Raw genomic sequence first — 22,425 nt, 5'->3', positions numbered from 1 at the left:
TCCGGTACGATGGGCGAGGGCCAACGAAGAGGTCCCTGAGTGAAGTGCCAAGACACCTAAGGAGGATCCTGGAGGGTTCTGACCAAGCGATGCATGGGCTCACGGTGCTTAGGACACCCATGCGTATGCCGTGGAAGATGTATATATAAATGATGATGAGAAAATTATTGTAATCTGTTACTGGATCTCGTTGTTTTGCTAACCCGCTGGTCTCAAAACGGAGGGTCCAGAGTGATACTATTTTGTGAGAATCAAGGATTGAATGGAAATTTTGAGTTATGACATTTGTAACCATTGTCAATGGATTGTTTTTTTTTAAATTAAAGTTTAAAGAGGAGTGTGTGAGTATCTGTATTCTAAAGCAAAAGTTAAGAAAGGCTTTCAATTATGGGTGGGTGAGTACTTGTTTGGTTCTACTATTCTAGTGGTTGGGCGGAGGCTAACCCATGGGCCGGATGGGGTAGGCTAGAATAGGTAGAGTTTTAATAATAAAATTGATTAATAGGATTACGCTTAGAACTCGAATAGTTAATTAATAACCTAAAGACTTCTCAAATGAATAGATCAATGGCTGTGCCTGATTCAATTAGGAAAAAAGCGTTGATCCCTTCAAGAAAGTCTGTAATAGTTTTCCTTCTATCTGGTTTATTCAGATAAAGTTTAGTTCAATATCTTGACCTCGTTAGAAAAAATTTGTTAAGAAATTCAAAATGGTGGAATCGTCCTCGTTTTTCGAGCATGGAAAATTCTCCGAGTTTCGGTTTTCGGAATAGAGAATCCTACTACTCGGCAGGTGCTCCCTTTCTACTGTGTCTTCATTTCTCCTCTTTGTATATTCTGCTCGAAGACCTTGTATAGCCGCTTACAAAATTGTGTCATCTTTGTATCCGGCCATTCGCAGGTCAGCAACAAATCCGCGAGCTTGTCTGTTAAGCCAATCCTCCTCCGCAGCAAAGAATGTTAATCTTCTCTCGTTGCTTGCGGTGGCCTGAGCTTCTTCTGCAGCCTTCTTATCTGCCTCCGCCTTCCTAACTGCCTCGTCTTCTTCCGCCTTCTTGGCAGCCTCATCCTCCTGTGCTTTCTTTGGTGCCTCATCCTCCTCCTGTGTTCTGACGGTCTCTTCGGCTTCTTTTCTCAGCTGCCTCCATGTCCTCTGCTTCTTTCTGTAATCTCTCCGCTTCTTGGCGTTCTTGGGCTTCTTGGGCCTCTCGCTCAAGCCTCACACGCTCAGCTTCCAGATCCATTTAGGCTTATGGGTAAATGTTTGGGATTTCAGTTCTATGTGCCGCCGGTAAGGGCCCAAGGTCTTTGAAAATGTCATCCTGCGTATTGGAGGGAGGATCATTTGGGGGCTCCATGTGCGTGAGATATTAGTGCACGAGAGAGAGAGAGAGAGAGAGAGAGAGAGAGAGAGAGAGAGAGAGAGAGAGAGAGAGAGAGAGAGAGAGAGAGAGAGCGCGAGAGAGTCAAGGGGAGAGGAAGAGAGAGAGAGCTCACAAGTCAAGACTTTTAAAAATGACAATAAAACTCACTTTGATATTTATAGGGGGCCAAAATTACAAAAAAGTTAATTTACAATGAACGCGCCAAAAAGTGGCGAACAAGAATTATTGGGTGGGTAACCACACGCGGCCATTTCTTAGTCGACCCCACTATGCCATTGCCTCACTCTTTCACGTGCCATTGACGCATTGCACCCTTCTCTTTCGCCTTGCACCTACCACCTTCATGATTTTGCGCCTCAAAGATAAATTTCCGGCTCGCTTTTGGGCCTTTCTCCCAGTAAGTGCACGGTAAAACCAATTAAACATTTCCTGAAATGCATTGCTACGAACCTTACCACCGCCATGACCCGTGTTCTTAAAATAGGCCGCCTTGGCTTGGTAATGTGATCGTTCCATGCCTTGGTTGCTCCAGAGTGCAAGAGACTCATATTCATCTAGAAAGAAGGAACTGTGCGCATAGAGAATATGCATGTAGTGTGTTATATGAGTTTCCCCCAAGCATCGATCATTTCTTCTGTGAATCTGTCAATCGAAGTCTTGAATGTAGCTATCTCTGCTTCATCAAGATACGGGCGCTCAAGAAGCCTCATTATCTCATCACAAGCTTCCCACACATGTGCACGCTTCAATCCTAGTGTCGCCTCATTGCCTCGATAGGTTGTTACATCACAAATCTGCTTCCATAATTCAAAATGTGTATGGCTTTGAGCCTCACCATAGTTTGAGAGCAGGTGTCTTGCTTTTGCACCACCCATACATATCTTATTAGGGTTATCTTGGGTACTTGATGGGTTTTTGCGATCCTTAGAGAGGGTGACAGCACCTGCGTGAAGCCCCACGGATGATAAAACAACTTTAAGCTCTTGGATGCACTGTTCTCGCCGTGACTCTGGCTCCATGTTCCAAGCATAATTGATGTGGAGCATCAACAATTTGTCCAGAATTCTAAGTCCTGCATGCAAGGTACACACATGTACTCGCGACAGTGGAATTGAAAGAATAGGGTTCCAAGTAGCATCCTCCTCTGCGCGAGATGGTGCCTTGCTTTGATTGCAGCTCATAATTCCATTGAGCCCGACCTGCACACCCTTCCCTTTTTGTAATTGATTTAAGCCCTTTGCACTTGCCTTCTTACGACCTTTCACCTTGGTTGCTTGTTTGGCCTTCCCCATTGCGACACTTGGCATCCTTGGATGACAATAAAAGATGCATGGAAACACAATGTTAGCACCGCTTTTAGTTCCCAACATGCATATGAGGGTCTTGAGATCACCACCAAGGTGCCACTCTATTTCAAAGTCACCAGGCACATGCAAGACTTCACCATTTGATTGCCTGTGTGTCACTCCTTGAATACCTGTACGGGTGAAGTACCACCTCAGACTGTCATGGTCCTTGTGCGGAAGGGTCCATGCTGCCTGCTGCCACCATATGTTCTTCTCAGACTGCACTCCAAAGTAATCTTGCTTGCGTCACTTTGTGTGCAAGTTATTCTCCACATCACCTGTTTCATCTTCGCCGTCTAAGATCTTTCGCTTTAATGTCCTGCTCATAAGTGTCAGACTTGTACGTTCCACCCTTTGGCCCTTTACAACCTGACATTCATCCAATTTGAGGACAAATATAGCCTTTCCATCCATCTCCTCTAATGTCATATCATAAAACTGAATCATAGCTCATTGAAGCGCTCCACCTCGACGTAAACATTGTTAAACTTGTTGTAAGCAAAATCTTTTGAATTTGACATTGGCATGCTACCATCCACCCATCTGTAGAGCCGCCTAGCAAGTCAGCAATATTGTTGTTTGCTGACTTCCTTGCCATAACTATACTGTATGGTGTTGGAAGTATAGATCGTGTCATTCCTTTGCCTTGTAGACGTGCTGTGATGCAAGTATACAAAGCCCTGTATCCCTTATCACTCACCGATACCTGCTGTGTCGCACACAGTGAGCATGTCAACGGGACTGACAATCTGCTCGAATTCCTTGAGAAAATACTTTTGAATCCTGTCACGCAACGCACCATTTACTGGATTGGTTATCATATTGATTACTTTTTGCTCTGGAATAATGTGCTCAAGGATAGACTCCTCAGTATTGGAACAACCTAATATTGCTTTAGCACATTCCCTGGACATCACATAGTTCAGAGTCAATGACATAACTATATGAAAAAGGAATGTAATGCTAGTTTTGAAGCTGTGATTACCTTGTTTGACGCACACGTCGCTTGCGAGCCCCCCCATCTTTGGAAAGAAGACTCAGAGGCTTGCGCTTTCGCTGCCTTGCATTATATCCCACGGGGAGGTGAGTGAAATGATCGACACGTCGGTGAAGGTTCCGAGTTGAGTTTCGAAGACGGAGATAGTTCTCTATAGCTCGATCCTTGCTTTCCACACCTTCATCAAGCTTCATCTTCTGCTCTACATCCTCCTTCTCTAGATCCTTGACTCGAGCCAGCATATGTTCCCTTGTGGCCATGAAAGTTGATGCACATTCTTCCTTTTCCGCCTTGCATAATTTTAGAAGCTTCTTGAGGTGATTTTGATTTGAGAGTTCCTGCAAGTACAAAGAATAGAGCCTCTAATAGTACCCTAAGAAACCATTATAACCGTCACCCAAGAAGCGTACGACCTGCGTGATATTACGAAAAGGGGGAGGTGCACCAGTCTGTGGATCAAGGGGATAAATGCTTCCATCAGTCCAAAGATCAATGGCTTTTTGCACTCCATCTGGGAATCCGGTGCGTAGAGGGGGCAGTGGGATCTCACAAAATATATCTCAGCTTTGCAACTCTCTCATCTGACTAAAGGTCGACCTTTAGCACAATTGACCTAGGTGTTGACTTGGTATGCTCACCCTACTTGGGTGATGGGTGTGTTGCACGATGACATATTATTGGAAATTCCACAAGATTTGGTGGCAACTCTTTACCTACATCCAATAGTTCTGAATTTTTGAGCATGGAATCTATTGCTTATGAAGTCACATGTATTCTTAAATGATAACGAGATGCATTAACTTACAGTGCCAAATGCATTGAAGTAATACATGGCCTATGCTCAAAGAAAATTGCAAAACAACTTAACATGGATGTATTCTCATATTATATAATTCTCACACAACATATCTATCTATTCTCCCATAGCAAATGTAATTCCATATTTTGTATTCCTCAACTTTCATGGATTTTTGAGCCTACATCTTGTCATCAATTCTCTTATGGTGGAAAGCTATCCTAGATTCAAACTTTGTTGTAGCCACGCGCTTTCTTAACCTCACCATCATCCTCATCGACTTAAGGCGGGCAACTGCATGGGGGAACTTCCACTTCATTTTTGATCTCAATGAAGGCCCGGACATGGATCATATCACCTTTTACTATTATCATTTGTAGTACCTACCCAGGAACTATCATGTCACATTTGAAGATATCAAGAAGAGAAATAAGCTAATGTATCTTATTCAAGCACATGGAAAAGAGGAATCCAACCAAAATGTCCCACAATGGCTTATTGAGTATGCTGCCAAGGAGAGTTATGGGCAAGGTGGTGGGAGATCTAGAGGTTTCCCCAGATTAGGTGGCACAGACTATTGTGCAGGTAGGAGGGGGTGAAGAAACATAAGGTGCTGGTTACTTATTATCACCATGATTAGTTTTGTAAACTTTTGTAGAAGGGCGGTGTATGCCTTGCTCACTCTCACTATGTGTATGCTTTAATTACTAGCTAAGTATATGCTTTAATTACTTTCTTCCAAGCTTATTGGATTGAGGACTTACCTACATGTGAGATTGACAACTTAGACTTTCTACCAACTTCTAAACTCATTAGCTTCTTGTGTCCTTGAATCTTTGCTAGGTGGTAGCAGGCTTATGAGCATGTGGGCTTATAGTCTCACTAACTTGGGGACAAGAAGACAAGTGTGAAAAATAGAGTATGCTCTAAGTTCTTTCACATCAAGCCATATACCTATATTAGTTGCTAGAGATATTGCATCATGTCATCTGGACATACCTAATGTTGCACATCCGATCAACTATAATCTTCCCAATGACATTGACAGCTATGTGTATTGCATTGGTTGTACACAAAAAACATTTGGATTCTTAAGTGACAAGAATATATCTCTTTTGAAAAACCCCTACTTGGGCTAATGGATGAATCCAACCAATAGGTCCCACAATGGCTTATTAAGTATGCTATGAAGGAGAGTTATGGACAAGATGGTGGGAGAAAAAATGGAAGATCTAGTGGTGGCCTTAGATTAGGTGGCAAAGACTGTCTCAATAAGAGCGGGTGAACTAACATAAGGTTTTGTCACTTAGTTATATGGATGATGACTTATTATCCACTAGGATTTGGTTCTATAAAATTTTGTAGAAGGGTGGTGTACGCCTTGCTCACTCGCTAACTATATGCTTTAATTACTAGATTACTAGTTAAGTATATGTTTTAATTAATTTTTTCCAAGCTTGTTGAATTGAGGACTTACCTACTTGTGGGATTGACCACTTAGACATGCTACCAACTTCCAAACTCATCAGATTATGGTCTTGGATCTTTTCTAGGTGGTAGTAGACTTTTGAACATGTGGGCTTATTGGCTTACTAACTCAGGGACAAGAAAGAAAGTCGGCAAGAAAGAGAGTATGCTCTAACATCTTTTCATTCAAACCATACACCTATATTGATTGCTATACGGATGTTGTGCATAGCACATGGGCTTGGACATACCTGATGTTGTACATGTGATTATTATATTCCCAAATGACATCGAATAGCTATGTGCATCACATTGATATTGATAGCTATGCATATCACATTGACTTATCATCTTACTGACTTGGGGACAAGCAGGCAAGTGGGCAAGTGGACTTATCAACTTATAAACTTGCTTGCTTACTCATGGCCTTCCAAGCTTGTGGCAAGCATGCAAACTTACAAACCTATGGGCTTATGAGCTTGCGGCAGACAAGCAAGCATGCGAACATTTGGCGTTCTCCATTTCTTCATAAAGCCAGTCAATAGTACAATTTTTTGGAAAAGTGATGAAACCTCAAGAGGAAATGGCAAGCCTCTTGAATGCATCCTAAATGCTATTCTCTCCTCATATCAATTTCTCCTCACCTCTTCATACCTTGCTACACACCTCTTCATAACTTCACTGTTGTGAATACAAAATGTATTCACCTTATTCAACATTGATTTGACCCTTGTTCTTCCTCTTCCTTTTCCTCGTGGTATGTGGGTGGTGGTAGGGCCTCAGCCCTAACAGGGAACTATTTGCAAGAAGAAAAGAAAAGAAAGGCTTCCATTGAAGCTTCCTTGCTCTCTGAATCCATATTCGTGAATTCCCAAAAAAACATAAGGTAGGTAAAGTCATAAGGTGGGTGAAGGAAGGTGGCCGTTAATGGTAGGTGAAGGGTGGTGGCTAAGGGTAGGTGAAGGGTTATGGTGGTTAAGGGCAGTTGAAGGTTTATGGCAGTTTAAGGGTGGTTCACATGGAGTGCACGCACACACGAGCTAACACTTGGCACACCTAGTGGGTCAGATTCCCAATCTGATGACTCGAACCCACAAGCATAGGATTGTGCGAGTGTCGTGTCATAACATGTATCTAGTGCAAGTATAGTGCAACCATTTCATGGTAGCATGCTAGGGTTAGGAACCCATCAATTACAACGCCATCCACACATGATCATATAAAATAAAAACATAAAACCATGTCTCCACAACTATGTCCACACTCCACGAGCATGGAGCCGACCATCTACCTAGCATGCACAACTATATGCTCAAATCAGCAAAAGCATTGGCATCCTCCCTAACACACTTCCTACCTAGCATCCACAACTATGTCCACACTCCACGAGCATGGAGCCGACCATCTACCTAGTATGCACAACTATATGCTCAAATCAGCAAAAGCATTGGCATCCTCCCTAACACACTTCCTACCATATTTAAGTCCCCTGTATGTTCAAGGATATCTTGCATGGTGTCATAATGCTTCAAGTCTGGACTTATGTCATAATATCTGCTCATGGCTTCAAAGCACTCACAACCTTTGACAACAAGGCCTGAATGACTACAAGCTGAGAGAGCTGAATTGAATGTTATACCATCAAGCCGAATACGTGAAAGTTTTAATTTCTCAAACATGGGCATGCTTAAGAAATGACCTTTGCCTACATTAGTGGCAAAGCATGCATTCCAAGAGACAATTTGAGGTTCAAGAAGTTTGTCAAAGACTGCTTGTGCATTAGTCATGCTTGCACTCCTTCCATATGTATGAATCAATGTATTGTAGAGGAAATACAATCATAACGAGTTGAGACAATGTCAAAGTGAAGCTACTCCCAATTTTAGAGTAGGCTTGCAGAATGTCAATAAGGGTGAAATCATTCAAAGACACGTTCTCCTTTTGCATATGTTTGTACAACTATAAAGCCTTCTCTCCTTGACACTCTTCAACATATGCAAAGAGCATCACATTCCTTGACTTGACAACAGGCTGAGAAAAAGCAAAAAACCCATCCTCTTCTTTCTTGATGGTTCCACACTTACCATATATAGTCATAAGCATGTTGGCAAGACGTCTAATGCACAGCCTTGCCTGACAACATCTGAGTGCAATGCCTATACAATTTCCAAAAGCACTACTTTTTTTGAATTTCGCTTCACAAAATGAGTGTCACCCCTCTCTGCTAAGGTGCCACACACTTCAACATCATCACATGTCTGAAAGTCATGCAACATAGTAGTCCATGCCACCAAGTTTGGTATAAATGGCATCTTCTACACCATTGGGTGGATGCATGATAAGGTGGACTCGAAACCTATATCCTAGACATGGATTTTAAACTAGTTTTTAGACATTTGAAAAAGTCATTTTCTCCCACATTTTTTACGTTTGAAAAGCCTGAAAATAAAGAAAATAGTTACAAGAAGCTCATGGTGCACTCATTTTGCCACCTCTCCCACATCTCTCTCTCTCTCTCTCTCTCTCTCTCTCTCTCTCTCTCTCTCGCAAGCTCTCTCTCTTTTTCTTACCCACTCTATCTCTTTCCATCTCCTCTGTACCCTAAACCTGCATCACTATTGCCTTACCCTCTCTCTCTCTCTCTCTCTCTCTCTCTCTCTCTCTCTCTCTCTCTCTCTCTCTCTCTCTCTCTCTCTCTCTCTCTCTCTCTCTTGCAAGCTCTCTCTCTTTTTCTTACCCACTCTATCTCTTTCCATCTCCTCTGTACCCTAAACCTGCATCACTGTTGCCTTATTGTTTACCCCCTCTCTCTCTCTCTCTCTCTCTCTCTCTCTCTCTCTCTCTCTCTTGCTTGCTCTATCTCTGTGCCTATTGCAGGCCCCTTACTGTTGTTTCACCAACACACACACATACACATGGACCTTTCACCCATCATAGATTCCTAAGCATTTAGAGGCAGATGTAGAAGTTGAGGCTATGTAGACGGTTGAGGCTATGTAGAAGTTGAGGCTATGTAGACGGTTGCGAGTCATGTGTAAAGTTTTTGGCCAATGCAATCAAAGATTGTCATGCATAGAGGAAGTAAGAATGAAGTGCAAGGATGAAGTCTAAGCTACAAGATGACTAGGAGCACAATGCAAGTCATGGTGCAAACATGTAGAAGCATCAAAAAATATGCAAGAATATTGTTCAATACTTTAATCACCGGAATAAGGGTCTAGATGAGAAGATGAGGTTTGATAGATTATCTCAGGTTCTCCAACATCGCTTCATGAAGGAAATTTCGAGCAATTTTCCACTATGGAACGAGACAAGTCTAATAGAGGGAATTTTCCAATATCTCAGGTTCTCCCAACATCGCTTCATGAAGGAAATTTCAAGCAATTTTCCACTATGGAACGAGACAAGTCTAATAGAGGGAATATGAAATACCTAGAAATAATGAAAGTGCCTAGAAACTATGAGGAGCTATTTCTTAAGAGGTCTATTCCAATGATTCTTATGAATGGCGCTGGCACAAATACATCCTCTCTTAACATTGTAGATGCTTCAAGAAGGCAGTTGAACATACACAGACGTAATTTCTATGCAGCTAGAGAGCATTTGCAAACCTCTGTTGTGATGGTATTTTGCCATTATCTTCATGCCATCATACATAATTTCTATGCAACTAGAGAGCATTTGCAAACCTTTGCTGATGGTATTTTGCCATTATCTTCATGCCATTAGCAAGCCCATGGAGTAGGCATAATTAGTTGATGAGGTTAAAGAGCTTGTTTTCAATTTTTGGTTAAGCTATACTCGTGTTTCACCCAACAAAAAGGATGTATGTCGCAAGATCCTTGGTATAAAATCTCATGTTAAGCATCCGACACACATGCTTGATCAATCTCAGGTAACACCAACAACCCGTGCTCCAACACCTGTGCTGATTTGGTGTGCTTTTATACATTACATATTCCTTCAGTATAGATTCAAATGCTTTGTGATGTTGCCAAATACTAAATTATATGTTTCCATTTATCATGTGTCTATGTGTATTATGTCTGACTATCAGATTTTCAATCAGTCAAGCTATAGCTCTTGGACTACTTGGGGAAGTTTAGGACTGGAAAATCTAGCACATAAAAAGAAACCGTCCTCCCTTACAAGGTAGGGCATGGTTCTAAATAGTTTTTAACTTGGGGCAGCAATAAACAAAACCAATAAGAGATTGGTGTTAAACTAGTAAGATACGTGATGGAAACAAGTTGTATACGCTTAGGCTATAGCAAAAACAAGCTTAACAGACTTTTCACCAATATCATACCAGTCCCAAACCAATATGATACTGGTTGTGGAATGATAGATGTATACAACTAACACTACTGATGATAGGGAAAAGACTAGTTGTTGGCAGGTTAAACATTACTATGATACTGGATTAAGAGCATGGTCTCCTCTAATGTACTTTGTATTTAGAAAATTTTCTAACCGATATTATACCGGTTGAACATTGGTATAATATTGGGTAAAGACCAGAAGGAGAACTTGGGGTAGCTATATGGTATGATACTGTTTTGTACCAGTATGATACTGTTTGGAATATTAGCTCTATGCAACATGCATTAGATATAAGGTAAAGATTAGATTTTCTTTAGACAACACCAGTTTTGAAACAATATGATACCGATGTTAAACCAATAAGATACTGGTTGGTGAAGCAGCTGCATACACTTAGGAACCTATAACTATAAACCAATTTCAAACCAAATGTTTAACTTGCTTTTACGATGGTTTTGTATTCCAGGCTGAACTACATTTTTTGTTTAAGGAGATGTATCCACAAGCACCAGTTCATCAATGAGCTTTCGAGAAATTAAAGCCATACTTTGTGCGCAAGCTTAAGGATCAATACATTTGTTGCTATATAACACATGTTCAGATGTCATTCTTAAAAGATGCCTTGAACCAAATTAGAGGATCTTCTTTTGGATTGCATGGCAAAGCATGTCAATGTGATTGTGTCATTTGTAATGTGGGTTCTCAACTAGGTGGTTGCAAGGCTACAAAAAAGTCCTACAAGAGCATCACAAGCGCATGGGAGTCAATCTTATGCCCCAAAGTTGAAGGTACTATTTTCCATTCTTTGAATTGTCTGATGGGGAGTTGCACTTTTTGTGGTCCTCGAAACATAGCAATTTGTCCAGTTGAATCTGCATATGTTGTTTGACTTGTCATTGCCATGAAGATCTTTGAGGACATAGAATGTGGAACTAGTGATGATGGCAAGACAAAGAAGAGGAAAGAGTTAATACACGGAAATGTCATGCAAGGCACTGAATCAAATGTTCAATGATTAGCTCGGAAAGTTTATCAAACATAATTTTGTGTACATATGGCAAGCTGAGCAATATAAAGAATGCTTGTCCGATTTTCCCAAAGATGTGCATGAAAGCATGCTTAGTTGGTACAAAAAAGAGTGTCATGGACACTCCTTTTTTAAGGTGGAAGTAGTGTGAGAAGAAGAAGAGAATTTAAATACAAAAAAGTTGCACGTGGTTTTAGTGATATTATAGATATGATATATATATATATAAAGATATTAAGAATTTATTACAGTTGCATCATCGTGACTACACTTGATTCTCTCTTTGCACTCATGGCTATATTCCTATCTCTCTTCTCCTCTCTGATCCCGCCATTGCCACCCATCTAAAGCTGGAAGTAGTGTGAGAAGAAGAAGAGAATTTAAATACAAAAAAGTTGCACGTGGTTTTAGTGATATTATAGATATGATATATATATATATAAAGATATTAAGAATTTATTACAGTTGCATCATCGTGACTACACTTGATTCTCTCTTTGCACTCATGGCTATATTCCTGTCTCTCTTCTCCTCTCTGATCCCGCCATTACCACCCATCTAAAGCTCTCCCTTCTCTTTGAGCTGTTATGCGACCCGTATCTATGTTTCTCTCTTCTTCTCTCTGATCCTGCTCTATTGTCACCCATCTCAAGCTCTCCCTTCTCTCTAAGCTATGTCTCTCTATTCATGGTATGGAAGGCTGGTTTAGCAATTTGAACAGTAATCCCAGTAGGGAAAATGTTGGCAACAACTATCCATCAACAAATCTTAGGGTGGACATTAGCTCTAGTAACAGCACATTCTATTCCACCACAGGTCCTGAAAAGGAGAATATTGATAGCAATAATCAAATCAGCAACACATTCTATGCGGGAGTATTGGGCTTCACAGAAAAGAGAGAAGAGAAGGAGAGAAAGAGAAAAATACATATTGTTGGAAGACCCATCTACAGAGGAGGAAGACGAAAGAAGAAAAAAGATTTGTTCAGCTATGGCCAAGTGTTGGAACACAGAGACAGCTGGTTTAAGCTTAGCTTATCAAAGGCAAATATTTCAGCATCTCCTCCTTCATCCAGCATTCCATCATCTACAGACATCAAGTCATAATGTAGAAAACCACTCTTCTCATTAGTAACATTCGTAATACCCTGAGCCAAATTAAGGTGCCCCACTCAAGGAATGAGCTATTTGTGAAACAAGCTTCTTTGACAATGCTCATGAACAATTTCGAATGGCACAAATCACATGAATCATTATAAAGTAGTAGAAGTGCTAGGTATACACAGGAGAAATGTTATTTCAACTCATTCTCGTCTGCAGACTAAAGATGATGACAACGTACTACCATTTAGTACATGTGAAAGACAACTCCCTCGAAGCACCATTATAACCTCTGAAATCAGAGATCTTGTGTACGCCTTCTCGAGCTGTGAAACTCGAGTTTCACCCAACAAAAAGGATGTCTGTCTCGCGGAAGAGAATAGGAAGAAAAAGTGTGGTCCAACATCCGGTCCATCTTCTTGATGAGTCTCAGGTATAATCCAGCTTTTTTAATTTTCTAACTTGTTTTTTATATTAGGAGATATGGGCTAAGGTGTATTAACTTGTGTATAACATATGATGTAGTTTGCAATATTTTGTAGTTAGTACTTTGTAGTGCACCGCACAGTACTATAGTACCTTGTAACTACACTTGTAAGTACTCCATATTCCTAATTTATGTTTACTACAGTACCTTTTAAGTACTCCACAGTACCCTGAAAGGTAGTCTGGGTACTCCAGAAGCACATTTCTACTTGGCTGAAGTACCCTACAGTTCAGTGTTATGTACTCCAGGGTACCCTATAGTTTAGTGTTCTATCGTCCAAGGTACTTTGTAGTAAACTAAGTACAAAAACCTACCCTTTAAGTTAGTTTCTCAACTCCATAAGTACATTTCTTGTTGGCAAATGTACCCTTGGGTACATTGTCATTTAGTCCAGGTATCTTTTATTAAATTTGGTACCCAAAACTACCTTGTAAGATAGTCTAGGTACTCAATAGGTAGATTTCTTGTTGACTGAAGTACCCATGGGTACACCCTTCTAGAGTCCAAGGTACTTTGTAGTAAACTAAGTACCAAAATCTTCCCTGTAAGGTAGTTTAGGTACTCTATAAGTACATTTCTTGTTGGCTGAAATACCCTTGGGTACATTGTTATTTAATTTGTAGTAAGTTTGTTACCCATAAATACCCCAAGGTAGTTTAGGTATTCCATAGGTAGATTTATTTTTTACTAAAGTATAACTAAGTACCAAAACCTGCCATGTAAGGTAGTTCCTCAACTCCGTAAGTACATTTCTTGTTGGAAAAAGTACCCTTGCATCATTGTTATTTAGTCCAGGTACTTTTTAGTAAATTTGGTACCCAAAACTACCTTGTAAGATAGTCTAGGTACTCCATAGAGGTAGATTTCTTGTTGAATGAAGTACCCATGGGTACACACTTCCGGAGTCCAAGATACTTTGTAGTAAACTAAGTACCAAAGTCTACCCTATAAGGTAGTTTAGGTACTCTATAAGTACATTCCAGGTTGGCTGAAGTACCCTTGGGTACATTGTTATTTAGCCTAGGGTACTTTTAGTAAGTTTGTTACCCAGAACTACCCTGTAAGGTAGTTTAGGTACTCCATAGGTAGATTTATTTATGACTTAAGTACAACTAAGTACCAAAATCCACCTTGTAAGGTAGTTCCTCAACTCCATAAGTACATTTCTTGTTGGCAAAATTATCTTTAGGTATATTGTTATTTAGTCTAGGTACTTTTTAGTAAATTTGGTACTCAAAACTACCCTATAAGATAGTCTAGGAACTCCACAAGTAGATTTCTACCCATGGGTACACCCTTCTAGAGTCCAAGGTACTTTGTAGTAAACTAAGTACCAAAATCTTCTCTGTAAGGTAGTTTAGGTACTCTATAAGTACATTTCTTGTTGGCTGAAGTATCCTTGGGTACATTGTTAGTTAGTCCAGGGTACTTTGTAGTAAGTTTGTTACCCAAAACTCCCCTATAAGGTAGTTTAGGTACTCCATAGGTAGATTTATTTTTTACTGAAGTACAACTAGGTACCAAAACCTATCCTTTAAGGTAGTTCTTCAAATCCATAAGTACATTTCTTGTTGGCAAAAGTACCCTTGGGTACATTGCTATTTATTCCAGGTACGTTTTAGTAAATTTGGTACCCAAAACTACCTTGTAAGATAGTCTAGGAACTCCATATATAGATTTGTGGTTGACTGAAGTACCCATGGGTACACCCTTCTGGAGTCCAAGGTAATTTTAAAAAACTAAGTACCAAAATCTTCCCTATAAGGTAGTTTAGGTACTTTATAAGTACATTTCTTGTTGGCTGAAGTACCCTTGGGTACATTGTTATTTAGTCCAGGAAGGAACTTTAGGTACTCTATATGTAGATTTATCTTTGACTGAAGTACAACTAAGTACTAAAACCTACATATAAGGTAGTTCCTCAACTCCATAAGTACATTTCTTGTTGGCAAAAGTACCCTTATGTACATTGTTATTTAGTCCAAGTACTTTTTAGTAAATTTGGTACCCAAAACTACCTTGTAAGATAGTCTAGGTACCCCAGGTGAGATCTCAGAGGACAGTAGGGAAGTAACTGTGAAGAGATTTTCAGATGTTGGCACAAGCAGACTTGATGAAAGTGGTTTTGAGAAGAAAAGAAAGGACTTGGTAGTGCAGCAGATGAGAAGTAAAGACTTTGTTAACCTACTGTCTTCTCAGCTCTCACAAGCTTCACAAAACATAACTTCATGTTCAGGTGGTAGTCAAGACAATTTAAAGAATGCTTGCTTAACTTTCCATTAGGTGTTGTGGTTTCAGTCATTGACTTTGTAGAGAATTACTCATTTAAAATTCAAAATGAGAACAATCCATGCATGGGTACTTGACTCAGGTCACAATACTTGTTCACATAACGTATGTGAGAAACTGTAGTGGTTCAATTGAAAAAACCATCCATTTCTACATATCTGATGATAACATACATGATACACTTTTTGTCCAACACTGTTTTCTACTTCATGATAGCTGGCTGCTGAAACAAAAAGGCTTCTCTCTGCAACGTCATTGGGTGTGGTCTGATGCTGTAGCCTCTCAGTTTAAAGCACAAAGGCCCTTCTATTTTGTTGCTAGGTATTATTAGCTCACATGTTTGCAAATGACGTTGTGTGTAGTTTTTTGGGAACCTCAACCTCAACTTGTACATGTGTACATGAGTGTTGTTCGTGTTGTGGTGAAGTCGTGGGAACACCCATTGACTCGGTGTGGGCATCGAGGATGCGGCAGTCAGACATAGGGTTTTGATGAAGATGTATGTGCGGGGACAAAGTTGAGATTCTGGGAGTAGGCTCGTCCGGAACGTAGCTGGAGATGGTCTCAACTGTTCGGCCACTTGAGTTGTATGCGTGTCCAAGAGAAGCGAGCACTCAAGGTCGCATTTGAGGTATGTGGAGCATGGGAGGAAAATGATAAAGAGGGCCAAGGCAGCCTTTAGTTGGTGTGAAATGAAAGGAAGGGTGGCCATTAGGAGAGGAGCAAAATGAAAATAAAAAATGAATATTAAAATGACTTTTTAGAAGGTGGCGTGGAGGATTAAGTTGCCGCCAGCTTGCTTCTCGAAGCTGGCCAGCGCAGCAGTGAGGAAGAGGTGGGGGGTCTCGTTTGAGGAGGACAAGGAGCCTTGAGTTTTGTGGGGTTGGCTAGCTGGGGAGCGCCGCCTATGTGAATTCGGCAGGGAGCAGAAGAAAGGAGGCCACCGCTGGTGTGTTGAGTGTGTGGGCTGCAGCAGTCAGCGCAGCTGGGCGCAGAGAAGGAGCTGGTGCAGCCGGGGTGTGAAGTGCAGAGAGGGGGGACTCTCTGGGGTCTCGCTGGATGCGAGGACAGAGCTCGTGTGTTTTGTGGGGGCGCAGCTGGAAGGTGAAGCCAAGCGTGGGCTGAGGAGGCCGGGTGTTGTTGCAGTGGTGGAAGTCTCATTGAACCCAGAGGTGTGGCGGCCCGTGGGTGGCTAGTTGTAGCCCCACAGGCGCAGAAGAGTGCTAGCTGGAGAGAACGGAGCTCTGGAGTAGGTAGGCGTGGCTGCAGTGTGCATGGGAGAGCTAGCGACAGATAGAAGAGGGCTGGCGAAGGCGTTGAGAGGGTTGGTGGACAGCGTGAAAGGAGGATCATCCTTATGAAGTGAAAGGGTTCGAAGCAGGTTCTTTTGCTTGGTCTGGATAATGGGCCGGTTGTCAGGTTGGTGACAAAGAAAGAGGTTGTTGTGGTTTTGCTTTGAGGACCGGCAGGGTACTGGTGGTGTGGCAGAGAGGACTTCAGCTGAGGAGCAGAGCAGAGAGGAAAAGGTCGGCTGCAGAGGAGCAAGGAGCGAAGGGATTTGGAGCGACCAGGAGCTGGAGCAGGCTGATTGCGAGCGGTGCTTGGTGTAGCTGGTGTCTGGGATATCTTGGGATATCCGACTCTGTAAAGGTCAAGGTCTTTTCTGAAATACGAGTCTTGTTCATGCTCTTTGGTCTGGTGTTCTGGTGTGTTTGCATGCGTGTGTGGAAGTGTGGCATGCTATAAGGGCGTAGACAGCTCTACCGCTTCCGTGCCATCAACGTATAACTTTTCCGCATTGGGTCATGGAAAAGGAGAGCACGATGGCGCAGGCGGCGCTGTTATAAAAGAGAACTCTCATGCATGAGGAGTTGAAACTAGATGTCAAACAAGCTTCTTGCATTTTCAACAAAGGACTTTTTCATCATTATGCATTGCTCTATGATCGATCATCCTTACACTAAACTCCGCTAGGCGGTCTAATCCAATCATGCATTAATAAAATTTATTAAAAAAAACAAAAAACAAAAACAAAACATAAATACTTCATAGCAAAACCTACAGTCTCACGGGGTGACGGCCAAAACCTGCACTCTCACGAAACTAAACCTCACGGATTTTCGTCTCACCACCACGGAAATCCATCTCACACAACTAACTCTCACAAAACTAAACCTCACGGATTTTCATCTCACAGAAATCCATCTCACGCAACTAACTCTCACGAAACTAAACCTCGCGAATTTCCTTCTCACGAATTTCCTTCTCACGGAAATCCATCTCACGCAACGAACTCTCACGAAACTAAACCTCACGGATTTCTTTCTCAATCACGAAAATCCACCTTACGGATTTCCTTCTCATGGAAATCCACCTCATGGATTTCCTTCTCATAGAAATCCGTTTCACCAAACTAATTCTCATGGAAACCCATCTCACGGATTTCCATCTCACGGGTTTTCCCCCTCGGTTCATGGGATTACCCCTCACACGACCTGCACTTTCACAATTTTAACACCTGCACTTTCACGTCATTTGACCTTTTCAATATCACAACTAACACACCTCGTTTACTGCTCGCACCACTAAGACACTTCTCATCACAAAAGACAACAACAAGGAGTGGCACATGCCCCACCAGTCTATAGACTGATCTTTTTTACATGTACAGATGTCGACCTCAGACCTAGAAGCCGTAGAGACCCCCGTGGTAACACAGGCCAATGCTACCTCTAGCTCTTCTTCTCGGTGTGGATCTTCCTTCAATGCTTCCTCTAGCTCTTCTCGGTGTGGATCCTCGGTGAGCCAGAAGAAAAGACCAACACGAACTACCTAGCTCCATACGCCCAGGACTTCCATGGTGCCATCACATCAGCAAGGAGATCCACACGGCACATGGAAAGGTGGCGTTGCAGTATCACAGCCCGGAGTGCCTCCAAATTTTGGAAGAGGCAGAAGTGAAGGACAAGCTGGAGAAGGTGGGCCTTAGTAGAATTTCACAGGTTCTCCCTAGGAATATAGACACGGAGCTTTGTGCCGACGAATACATAAAGACGTATGACAAAGCCACCAAGCGGGGTACAGTAACAAAAGCCGATGGCACCATAGAACAAGTCCTGATCACAAAAGATCTAATTCGTGAAGCTCTACAGCTCCCACCCCCACCAGTTAAGATACATGCACATGCCTTTGACAAGATGCCTCTAGATGCTATGTTGAAGAAGAGCTCCTACAACTCTAATGGAGGTGAATATGAGAACATCAAGGATGAAGCCACAGAGAAGGCATGCAAGGTGATGTCTGTAATCATGCAGGTGAAGCCGATGAATCGGTACAGTAGGGTACCACTGAATAGAATCGCAAAGGTCCATGAAGAAAAGGAGGACTAGGCATATTATATACACAGGGAGATGGAAAACTACCCCAAAGCCCATCAATCAAAGATATGCAACCCATACCTGATGTCACAGGTACTGAACCATGTGGCTCAGAGGACCCTTCTAGAACCAGAACTAGCAGAGCAAATGCAATTGGCACTCCTCCTATAGCAACCAGTGCTGACCACTATAGAGATGCAAGAAGGGCAAGATGTCCTCATGGAAACTAAGGCAATAATGAAGGAGTTCAAGAGAGGAAGAAAAAAGAAGACGGAAAGGAAGATGAGAGGTGTCATACCAGATGTGGCTGAGGAAACACAAAGGATTGAGGCTGAGCTCGCACAAGAGATCAATCATACCAGGAAGTACTTGAGCAACAAGAGATCAGTCATACCAGGAAGTACTTGAGCAACAAGAAGCCACTGTTAGCGAGGCCACACAAGAAGAAACACAGCAGATGACTCCTCCTCAAAGCCCAACTCGGCTAATAATTAAAAACCTACCTCCACTCAAAAATTCTACTATGTCAGGCACACCTATGGGGATACAGCCAAAGATTGGAGCAAAAGAAGTGCCAGTAGAAGAATCCCAAGAGCTTGAAGAAGCAACATCGCTTTCAGTGCAAGTCCCAACAGCACCATTGGATACAGGTAACGAGTTGAAGATACACCCAGTCCAAGCAAAATAATGCATCTTGAGGACAAAGAGATGATACTAGAGCCGTCATTCCTACAAAATCTAGACTATGAAAAATTCTTTCAGGAGACTTTTGAAGGATTGGATGAGCTACTGAATCTGTCGCATATGCAAGACTGGAAGGGGTAGCTGCCACACAAGTGCATCACTGTGGAAGCAAGAGCAACGAGTATGGAGGTGCCATCTCCTCACTACACATATGCTTCATGATCGTAATGCCACACTCTGGAAGCAAGTTCAAGAGTCAAAAAACCAAGTACAGACCTTGCAAAGAGCACTTAACAGCGGCGAAGGCCACACATGGGGATGTGATTATGAAGAGTTTAAAGGCCACCGAGGATCAAGAGCTAGGTACCAAGCGTTGGAAAACAATAATTTGGTTCTCAGCCAAACTATTTTCCAAAGAATTAAAGAGAATACGGATCTGAAAGAAGCATAGCTAGAGCAGGCTAAAGAGCAACTTTAGAAGGAAGTTACCCATAACCATGAGCTAGTAGCAGCCAAACTATTTTCCAAAGAATTAAAGAGAATACGGATCTAAAAGAAGCATAGCTAGAGCAGGCTAAAGAGCAACTTTAGAAGGAAGTTACCCACCATAACCACGAGCTAGCAGCCATCCATGCCCAGTAAGTATAAGAGCTCCATCATACATCCCTAGCCAAAGAATAGGAGCTACAAAGCCAAATCCATACGCTATCCTTAAGTCTGAAGGAAGCAGAAAGCAGAGCTACCCACTTGCAATAAGAAAGAGAACAAACAAACAATCTTCATGCTAGTTACATTTACAGACATAAGGGAACAAAGAAAACAGATGCTAAATTGGATACAGGCATGGCGTTGTATCCTGGACCCAGCAATAGTAGCTACATCTCATGGTTTTAGACTAACACTGCACTTTCATGAAAATACCATTTCACGGTTTTAGACTAACTCGCGGGGACTTAACCTTGCACTTTCATGGAAATGCCATTTCACGGGGTTAGACCATTTCATGGTTTTAGCCTGTCTCACGGAAAAACATCTCACGGCTTTACACCCTACACTTTCACGGTGTTTACTCACCTCACAAGTTTTGTACCCTATCATCTCACGGTACATTAACCTGCACTATCACGATGTGCACCTTCTCGATTCGAAATTGATACCTCCTTATTTTCTCACATCACTAACACACTTCTCATCAAATATAACCTTGAGACACTTCCCAAAAAAAAAAAGAAGAAGAAGAAGAAGAAGAGAAAACAACAAGGCATGGCACATGCCCTTCACCAGTCATTAGATTGACCATCTTCTTATTGTTACATATGTCGACCTCAGCTATCTTTGACTCAGAAGCCGAAGAGACTCTGGCTATGACACAAGCCAGTGCAGCTAGATCACCAATTAGCAGAAGGAAAAGACCTGCATGGGACCCAAAATTGAGTTATCTAGGTCAATATGCACAGGCATTCCATGGCTCCATCATAAGAAAGGAAGTCCACACTACGTATGGAAAGATAGCTCTGCAATACCACATCCCAGAGTGCTTGCATATTTTGGAGGATGCAGAAGTCAAGGAAAAACTAGAAAAAGTTGGCCTAGGGCAGATGGCAAAATGTCTCCCCCAAACCATTGATAAAAAGTTGTGTGCAGAGTACCTCAAGACATACGACAAGGCCACTAAGAGGGGAAAGGTAACTAAAGCAGATGGAACCACAGAGTAGGTTTTAATCACAAAAGAATTGATATGGGAGGCCCTACAATTACCACCACCACTTTTAAGATACACTCTCGTAATTACAGAGTAGGTTTTAATCACAGAAGAATTAATATGGGAGGCCCTTCAATTACCACCACCACTTAAGATACACTCTCATAATTACGACACACCTCCAGAGGGGACGGCAACACAAACACATCATTAAACCCCTCCTCCAAGTCTTCAAAAACCTTTTGCCTCTTAGAAATTCAACAATGTCACATACACCTACTTCTGCTGAGCTGAATAAAGAAACTCAACATGAAAAGTTGCCACAGAAGTAGAGCACCAAAGCCATGAAGAAGCCACATCACTCCAAGAAGGACTCCTTGAAGAGCAATCGGCGGATGCGGGGAAATGACAAAGAACTAAAGAGAAACCAAGCCCCAATAAGAGGCAACATCTGGATGATGCAGAGGCAATTCTAGAGATGTCCTTCCTCCATAACATGGATTATGACAAATTCTTTTGATGAGACTATGGAAGGCTTGGAAGGTCTCTTGCAATTGCCCACATTTTGGACTAGAAGGAGCAGCGGCAACAAGTGCTTCTCTCTGGGGGAACAAGAGTAGAGAGTATGGTGATGCTATGGCGATGCCATCTTCTGACAACTCATATGCTTCATGATAGAAATGCAATGCTATGGAAGCAGGTCCAGGATGCAACCAATCAAGTTTAAACACTTCAAGAGCATCTAACAGCACCAGAAGCAATACACAAAGATGTAATCCTAAAAAGCTTAAAGGCTACCAAGGAGCAGGAAGTGAGATACCAAACACTTGAAAACAATAATCTTGTTTTTAGTCAAACCTTAGGACAAAGAATCAAGGAAAATACAGACTTGAAAGCACAGCTGGAACAAGCAAAGGAGCATATTCAAAGAGAAGTGGCACATAACAAGGAGCTCAAGCTACCTCCCGGGCTAAGGAATAAGAACTACAAGGAAACTTGAATTCACTATCTACAACCCTTAAGGAGGCTGAACAAAGAGTGCTCCAACTCCAACAAGAAAGAGAACAAAGCAATAAAGCAAATGCAGAAAAAGTATGAGCACTCAATGAGACCATCAACACCAAAAACTTGGAAGTGCAGAAGATGATGGATACACACAAAGAGGCACTTCTACAAATTACACAGCAGCTCCAAGCAAGTCAAGCCTTGGCCGTGGAAAGACTTCAAAAGATTGCAGAGGCTCAAGGAATCGAAGCAGCGGCCAGATGAGCACAGGTGGCAGCAACAAGGCGATTCAAAGAATTGGATGCCATAGAGTGGTGCAAGAAATGAGTATATTAGATCTTCTCACCACCAAGGACTCTCGCATATAGGAATTGGAGCACTAGCCTAGCAATCCATGAACGCAATCAAAGACAAGAGCCAATAGACAAGTTGTGATGATG

This window comes from Cibotium barometz, chromosome 49 (genome assembly GCF_041138505.1).
Source record: "Cibotium barometz isolate CiBa-2024 chromosome 49, ASM4113850v1, whole genome shotgun sequence".
NCBI lineage: Eukaryota > Viridiplantae > Streptophyta > Polypodiopsida > Cyatheales > Cibotiaceae > Cibotium > Cibotium barometz.
The sequence above is the reverse complement of the archived record's forward strand: the minus strand, read 5'-3'. Positions refer to the sequence as shown.